Here is a 9,012-nt window from a genome sequence, read left to right on the forward strand (position 1 = left end):
TAGTTGTGTTCAAATCTTGGCTCTTCTTACTAGCTGTGTGATCTTACAGCAATTTTCTTAAATTATCTGAGCATCAGTTTGCTAATCTAAAATGGAAATGAAAAATATCTGTCTAAAAATCACTGTGGAGATCAGTGAAGTAAATATATTGAATCTATTAACACATCAAATAAACACAAATCTAGAAATAAGATAAGTCATAGTAATAAAGTGAATAAAAATAATACAAGTGTCTAAGTAGATGCAAAAAAAATTTCACAAAATTAAGCCTCCTTTCATGGAGGAAAAAATAAATTCTCAACTCAATAAAAGTCATATATGATAAATCCACAGCTAACATCTTACCCAGCAGTAAAAAGGTAAAAGCTTTTCCTTTGAGAACATGGACAAGAATCAGTGAGAAAACTGGGACGAGAGATCGCCTTCAGACCTCCGTTGTCTCCCAAATGTTCTGGGTGCCCAGACCGTCTTGCTTCCATCCACCTCCTCCACCATTAGCTCCAGAACCTGTGCAGCAGCAGCAAGTAAGAACTGAGGCAGAAGTCCACTTGATACCTCTTTTGCCCACTCAAGAATACTTTCAGACTTCATAGTTTTCTGAAGTATGCAGTGTACATTGCGAGTCATATGACCCCTTTTTTTTCCCAGTTGAAACCCTGCAGCCAAGCCCCAAGTGCACCTGTTCTCAAGAAACAGGAGGCCATTGGAATATTCCGTTCCAACAACAGCAGTGCAGGATGCAGAGTGAGCGTTAGGAAGACAGAGCTTCAGAGCTTCAGATGGCTTACCTCCTCCCACATGCCCTTGAACTCTAGAATTAACTCCAAGTAATTAAGAAGAAATGCATAATCTATCAGATGACCAGAAACCAAAACAGAAGCATAAGACGAACTCCAGGAGATGAGGAAGTCCTTCCATGATTTGAAAGAAGAAATAGACACCATAAAAAAGAATCAAACAGAAGAAATAGACACCATAAAAAAGAATCAAACAGAACTGTTAGAGATGAGTGCTATAATACAGGAAATCAAAATCTCCCTTGAAAGTATTAAAAGCAGATTAAATCACGCAAAAGATTGAATCTCAGATCTAGAAGACAAAACCTCTGACCTAGAGAAAAAAAATCACCAAAAAGAAAGAGAAAAAAAAAAAAGGTAATACACAAGAAATACTAGATACCATGAAATGCCCAATCATCCAAATAATTGGTATTCCAAAAGGTGAAGAAAGTAATAAGAAAACTGATCATCTGTTTCATAAAATCCTGGAAGAAAACTTTGCAAACCGAAAGAAGCATTCAAACATCCAGATCCAAGAAATACAAAGGACCCAAAATAGAATCAACCCAAGAAGATACTCTCCATTGTACTCTATAGCCAGATTGGCCAAAATCATATATAAAGACAAAATACTAAAAATGGAAAGAGTAAACCATCAAGTTATTTAGAAAGGTTATTCCATCAGGCTAACATTAGACCTCTCAGCAGAAACAAGGCAAGCAAGGAAAGAATAAGAAGATATATTCAAAGAGTTAAGAGAAAAGCAATTTCAACTAAGATAACTATACCCAGCATGATTATCCCTCAAGTGGGAAGGAAAGATACAAAAAATTCTCAGATAAACAAAACCTGAAAGAATTTACCAATACCAGACCAGCTCTTAAAGAAGTTCTGAAGGAAGTGATATATCAGGAAAACTAAAGAGTGACAGTCAGAAATAAAAGAACAAAAAACAACCAAAAAAAAATGGCTAACTTAATGGAGGGACAAGTCCAGAAATATCAATAATAAAGTTGAATGTTAATGGATTAAATTCTCCAATCAAGAGACAAACACTGGCTAAATGGATAAAAGAAGAAAAAGAAAGAAAGAAAGAAAGAAAGAAAGAAAGAAAGAAAGAAAGAAAGAAAGAAAGAAATCCTCTATCTGTTACCTACAAGAAATGCACCTCATGGATAGACATACATAGATTAAAAGTGAAGGACTGGAAAAAAGGTATTCCATGAGAACAAAAACCAAAAAAGGGTTTTCATGATACTAGTGATGATTAGTCATGATACTAATTTCAGACAAAATAGACTTTAAGACAAAAACTGTAGGAAGAAACAAAGAAGGGCATTATAAAGTAGCAAAAGGGCTAATTCCTCAAATAGATACAGCACTTATAAATATCTATGCACCCAAGTCAGGAACACTATCTCTTCATGATTAAGACTCAGCCAAATCAGATACATTAGTTATCTTACTCCTTTCTACCTGTGGAGGCTGCCTGGGAAGCATAGTTGAAGTCTTTCTTCCCACTGCCATCACATCTAAGTTGGAGTCTACTAAAGAGCTGGAACAGCTGCAGAAACTCTTTATAGAGGGTTGCGTTTCAAACAACTGATGAGAGCCTGAGGACACATTTTGAGCAATGGAGAAAGCTCACAGAATGCAGAAAATGCAAGATCTAAACACCAAACACTCCAGGGACCTTGGGTTTGTCACATATGCCACTTGGAGGAGGTGGATACAGTCATAAATGCAAGGCCACACATGGTGGATGGAAGAGTTGTCGAACCAAAGAAGACTGTCTCAAGAGAAGAATCTCAAGGACCAGGTGCCCACTTAACTGTGAAAAAGATCTTTGTTGGCAGTATTAAAGAAGACACTGAAGAATATCACCTAAGAGATTTTTTTGAACACTATGATAAAATTGCAGTTATTAAATCATGACTGACCAAGGCAGTGGCAGGAAGAGGGGTTTTTCTTTTGTAACCTTTTATTTTTAAAAAGAATTATTTATTTAATTCCACGTGTCATTATTATTATTTTAATTTGAACAGAGAGAGACAGAGAAAGGTAAAAGTGAGAAAGCAAGCTGCCAGGTCTGGGAATTGAACTGCCATCAGTCAAGTGGGAATCCAGTGCCACACCACCGGCTGGCCTGCTTTTGTAACATTTGACGATCATGACTCTGTGGATAAGATTATTATTCAGAAATACCATACTGTGAATGGCCATAACTGTGAAGTAAGGAAAGCCCTGTCCAAACTAGAAATGGTTAGTGCTTCCTCAACCCAGGAGGTCGGAGTGGTTCTGGAAACATCAGTGGTAGTCAAGGAGGTGGTTTTGGTGGTAATGACAACTACGGTTGTGGAGGAAACTTCAGTGATTGTGGTAACTTTGGTGGCAGCCATGGTGGTGGTGGATATGGTAAAAGTGAGGATGGTTGTAAAGGATTTGGTAATGGAAGCAATTTGGGAGGTGATGGAAGCTACAATGATTTTGACAATTACGACAATCAGTCTTCATATGTTGGACCCATGAAGAGTGGAAACATTGGAGGTAGAAATTCTTAAGGCAGTGGAGGTCAATACTTTGCCAAACCATGAAATCAAGGTGGCTATGGCGGTTCCAGCAGCAGCAGTAGCTATGGCAATGGCAGAAGGTTTTAATTAACTGCCAGGAAACAAAGCCTAGCATGAGAGGAGAGCCAGAGAAGTGACAGGGAAGCTACAGGTTACAATAGATTTGTGAACTCAGCCAAGCACAGTGGTGGCAGGGCTTAGCTGCTACAAAGAAGACATGTTTTAGACAGTACTCATGTGTATTGGCAAAAAACACTACATTTGTGACTAATTGTATAACAGGTTATTTTAGTTTCTGTTCTGTGGAAAGTGTAAAGCATTCTAACAAAGGGTTTTAATGTTGATTTTTTTTTTGCACCCATGCTCTTGACTGCTAAATGTAATAGTCTGATCATGACGCTGAATAAATGTGTCTTAAAAAAAAGATTTTCAGCAAAATTGCCATAGAAGGGTCATTTCTCGACACAATAAAAGTCATATATAAAAACCCATAGTTCAGTAATATCATACTGAACTAAAAACTGGTACAAGACAAGCTGCCCACTTTCTCCACTTCTTTTCAAAATAGCACTGGAAGTCCTACCCAATGCAATCAGAAAAGAGTGAAATAAAGGGCATTCAAATAAAGAAAGAAGAAGTGAAATTATCTCTACTTGCAAATGACATGATTGCATACCTAGAAGACCCAGAGGCTTACATGAAAAAAATCTAGGAGGTGATAAATGAATACAGCAAAGTGGCAGGACACAAAATCAACATTCAATGATCTATAATATTTCTATATACCAATAACAAGCAGACTGAAGTAGAACTGAAGAAAGTAATCCCATTCACCATAACCACAAAATGTATAAGATATCTAGGAATAAATTGAACCAAAGAAGTCAAAGACCTCTATAAGGAAAATTATAAAAATCTAAAAATACTCAAATAAACAATGACACAAAAAATGTGAAAGGACATCCCATGTCCCTGGATTGGAAGAATCTAACATAATCAAAATGGCAATTCTACCCAAATTAATCTACATATTTAATGCAATCCCAATCAAATTACCAGAGACATTCTTCACAGATCTAGAAAAGACACACATAGAATTTGTCTGGAATCATAAAAACCCCAAAATTCCAAAGCAATCCTGCACAAGAGTGGAGTAGGAGGTAGGAGGCATTCATTCTCTGACCCCAAAATATACTACAAAGCCATGATAACCAAAAAGGCATGACATTGGCACAAAAACAGGCAAGAGGACCAATGGAACAGAGTACAGACCGCAGAAATAAATCCTAAAACATACAGCCAACTGTTTTTTGACAATAGGCACCAGTCAATCCTGTAGGAAAAGGAAAACTTCTTTAGAAAATGGTGCTGGAAAAACTGTGTATCCACCTGCAGAAAAATTAATATGGACCCCTATCTCTCACAATTAGCAAAAATAAACTCAAAGTGGATTAAAGATCTAAACCTAAGGCCTCAAACTATAAGGGGCCGGCAGGTGGCTATAAAACTACTGGTGGAAAACACTGGTGAAACTCTGAGAGATTGGGGTAAGCAAAGACTTCTTAAATAAGACCCCCAAAGCACAGCAATAATCCTAAAAATAGGCAAGTGGGATTACATCAGATTAAGAAGTTTCTGCACAGCAAAAGACACAGTAATTAGTCTGAATTGACAACTCTTGGAATGGGAGAATATCTTTTGTAAACTATGCCTCAGATAAGGTACTAATAACCAGAATACACGGGGAACTCAAAGGGCTTGCCTGAAAAAAAAAAAATTATCAACCCAATTTAAAGATGGGGAAATGAGCTGAACAAAAAACTCTTTAAGGAAAACATATGAACAGCCAAAAATCATATGAAAAAAAAATGTTCAACATCCCTCATCACAAGGGAGATGCAAATCAAAACCACAAATGAGATACCACCTTACCCCAGGCAGAATGGCTAAGATTATTAAAAAATAAAGAAGAAAGAAAGAAAAGAAAAGTACTAGAGATACAGTGGTGGAAGAGGAAATCTCCTACACTGTTGTTGGGAACGTAAATAGGCCCATCCCCTGTGGAGAACCATATAGAGTTTCCTCAAAAACCTACAAATGAAATTACCATATGATCCAACAGTTCCACTCCTGGATATCTACCTAAAGGATAGAAGAACGCTCAGCCAGAAAAATGTTCACACTTCTATATTTATTGTGGCATTATTCACAATTGCTAAGACATAGAATCAACCCAAATGTCCACAACAGATGAATGGATTGAAAAAGTATAGCACATATACACTATGTAATACTACCCAGCCATAAAATAAAATAAAATAAAATAAAATAAAATAAAATAAAATAAAATAAAAAAGACCTTAGCATTTGATAGAAAGTGGACGAATATGAAAGATTTACTGCTAAGTAAAGCAAGTCAGGCTATGAAAGAGAGACAATGTGTGTCTCCACTTAATATATACCAACTGTTCACCTTCTATGGGAGAAACTGAAAGATTAGAGGATATAGAAGCATGGGAAATGGTTACAGATATTGGAGACAGTGTAGAAAGGGGGTGGAAGAAGGGGGAGAGTGAGGGGAAAAGAATCAAGGAGAAAGACATGTATGTGACACAGAAATGGATGATTATCTGATGATAATATGTGTGGTATTTTCAACCCGACTGGTGTGAAGTGTATTTATGTTGAGTAAATTCACTTTCCAAGTTGTAGTGATGTTTAGTGATTGAATGTGTAAAAGTAAATTAAATTAAATTAAAAAGAATATGAATGAGAAGGATGTCTATACTCACCACTTTTTTTCAATATGGTACTAAAAGATCTAGCCAGAGCAATTAGGCAAGAAAAGAAATAAAGTCATCTTAATAGGAAAGGAAGAAGTAAAATTGTCTGTTTGTTGATGACATAATCTTATATGAAAGGTCTTCAAAAACTTCTTTGAAAATGCGTGTTACAACAAAACTATGATTAGATTTCAAAAAATTTTTTGCACCGAAATAAATTCATACTTTAGGGACCAGCAGTTGGCATAATGGCTGTGTCACTGGACTCCCATGTAGTCGACCACGGTTCAAGTCCCAGACCCAGTGGCTTAAACTCATGCCAGGTGCATGTGCATGCGTGCCCAAGATCCCGAGAAGAGAATGGAGTCAAAGAAGAAAGACAAATGTTGGTGAGATGTAGAGAAAAGGAGATTCTCATACGTTGTTGATGGGAAATTGGAACACCATTATGGAAATGATATGAAAGTACCTGAAGAAACCTTCCTTAGTTGAGGGATGATAAGTGTCCTAAGTTAGGCACCAGATTCTCTATTATTGGACTTTGATACCTGAGAGGGAGGCTAAAAAACACACACAATGGTTGGAGCAGATTCATCTAGCTGGCTGTGATTAAATGGGAGACCTCAGTAGTGGTTTGGCCCCTTCCCTCTCTGATACACATTCTTCAGGCCCTCTTAGCTGAATTGTGTGTTTTCCTTGCATGTGTGTGTGTGTGTGTGTGTGTGTATGTATGTATTTTTTTAGTCCAAAATCTGAAACTCTTCTGATCCCAAGATTTCAGATAAGGGATACTTAGTCTGTATTATACCTACTACAGGTATCAATAGGAAATAGATATTTTGTAGACTTCCATTGTGGTTAGATTCCCATTTATGTTCACTGTTGTATTCCTATATAGGACCTGGTGTGTAGTAAACATACAGTGAAAAAATTGATGAACATTCTTAGCTTGCCTTGTAGGTTTATATCATTCTTGGAGTTAAAATGATGTCCTAATTCTTCTATGAGAAATAAATCTTTCCCAATAGCTTCTTCTGAGGATGGAGTTATGTATTGTGCCAGTACTTTATTTTTATTTCTTATTTTATTTATATTTTTATTAATAGTATTTTAAATGGAAAAGTCATAGCTGTATACATTTAAAGTGTACAATGTATTTTGAGATATGTATATGATATGGGATAATTAATGAAGCTAATTAACATATCTATCCATAATTTTTTGTGGTGAGACATTCAAAATGTACTCTCCTAGTGATTTTGAAATGTATAAAATCTATTATTGTCTATAGTCACCTTGCTGTGCAACAGATCTCAAAACTTGTTTTTATCCTCTAACTGAAACTTTATACCCTTTGACTCAAAACTCCCTATTTTCTTCACCTAACTCTAGTCTTTGATGTCCATCATTCTACTAGTTACTTTTATCAGTTTGAATTTTTTAGATTCTGCATATAAGTGAGGTCATGTGGTGATTTTTAAAGAATTATTTTATTTAACTTTATTTATTATGATTTGACCAGAGAGGGAAAGAAGGATGGAGAAGACAAAGTACCCAAAGAAAAGAGAGAGCAAACCTCCAGGTCCGAGACTTGAACCACAGTCAGTCATATGTGAGTCCAGCACCCTTATCCACCAGGCCACCTGCTGGCCCCATGTGGTGTTTGTTTTTATGTGCATGGTTTGTTTATTTATTTATTTATTTGGAGAGGTTTTGGCTGGAAGGTGCGAGCGCCCGCCAGAAAGACAGAGAGAAACAGACAGAAAGTAAGAAATCATCCCCCTCAGGGGGGATGGCCACGCCACAAACCCTTCTCCTCCATTCTCCTCTCAGAATCTTGGTTACACATGCACACGCGCCCCATGTGAGTTTTAAGCCACTGGGTCCGGGACTCAAACCGCAGTTAACTACATGGGAGTCCAGCGACATAGCCATTATGCTAACTGCTGGTTCTGTTCATGGTTTATTTAACTTAGTATAATGTCCTTCAAGTTCATCCACACTGTCCTACATGATAGGACATTCTCAGTTTTTAAGACTGAATACTATTCCATTGTGTATATTTATCATACTTCATTCGTGCACTGCTTGTCACTTAGGCTGATTCCCTATCTTGACTATTGTGAATAATTCTAGAATGATCATGGGAGTGCCAGATATCTTTTTGACATACTGCTTTCAATTCCTTTACTGTGTTACTGAGACATTGGATAGTTGGTGCCTATCTTGAGACACTTATCGTCCCTCAACTAAAGGTTAAATCTCCTTTAATGACAATCCCACCAAGACTACCCACACTAGCAGAGAAGTCATTCCCCAAAAGGAAATCAAGGGCGTTAGAAAAAAAAAAAAGGAGGGGAGGATTGTGGTGGTTAAAATACAGCAGGTATCAGTGGTGATAATAATGATGGTTATGGGAGCTATTTTTTAATGAGTGCCTACTACATATAGTTATTATGTTAAGAACTTTACATCTATTATGCTATTGAACTATTGTCATAATCCTATAAAATAGAAAGTATTATTACTTTTGATTTTAAGATTAGTAAATTAAGCCACATATATTATATAATATCCTGCACCACACAGATAGAAAATTAAAACATGGTCTCATACCAAAAGTGTGCTATGTTCCAAAGTGTCCTGTCGTGCTTCTCTAATTAACTTTGAGTGGTAAATAACCAAGTGCTCAATACTCCAAATTTCAGTGTTAAAAAGAAAACCCTTACCTTTTGGCCAGAACCACCATCTTCTAGTAATTCATCAAAATTATAAACACAAAGAGAAAGAGGAGCTGTACCCAATATACGTTTTCTAGGCTTTTTAGAGAACATGGAGTGGCTCCTTTGGCAACATACACGCCAATCTATAAAGAAGGTG

The 9,012-nt window shown here is 36.7% G+C and overlaps 1 pseudogene; it reads left to right on the forward strand.

Moving 5' to 3' along the window:
• Window positions 1–2,439: 2,439 nt before the first annotated feature.
• Window positions 2,440–3,488, forward strand: LOC102469499 (heterogeneous nuclear ribonucleoprotein A1-like; annotated as a pseudogene).
• Window positions 3,489–9,012: the final 5,524 nt, after the last annotated feature.

The sequence above is a fragment of the Tupaia chinensis genome, unplaced genomic scaffold (assembly GCF_000334495.1).
Source record: "Tupaia chinensis unplaced genomic scaffold, TupChi_1.0 Scaffold000099_1, whole genome shotgun sequence".
Taxonomy (NCBI): domain Eukaryota; kingdom Metazoa; phylum Chordata; class Mammalia; order Scandentia; family Tupaiidae; genus Tupaia; species Tupaia belangeri.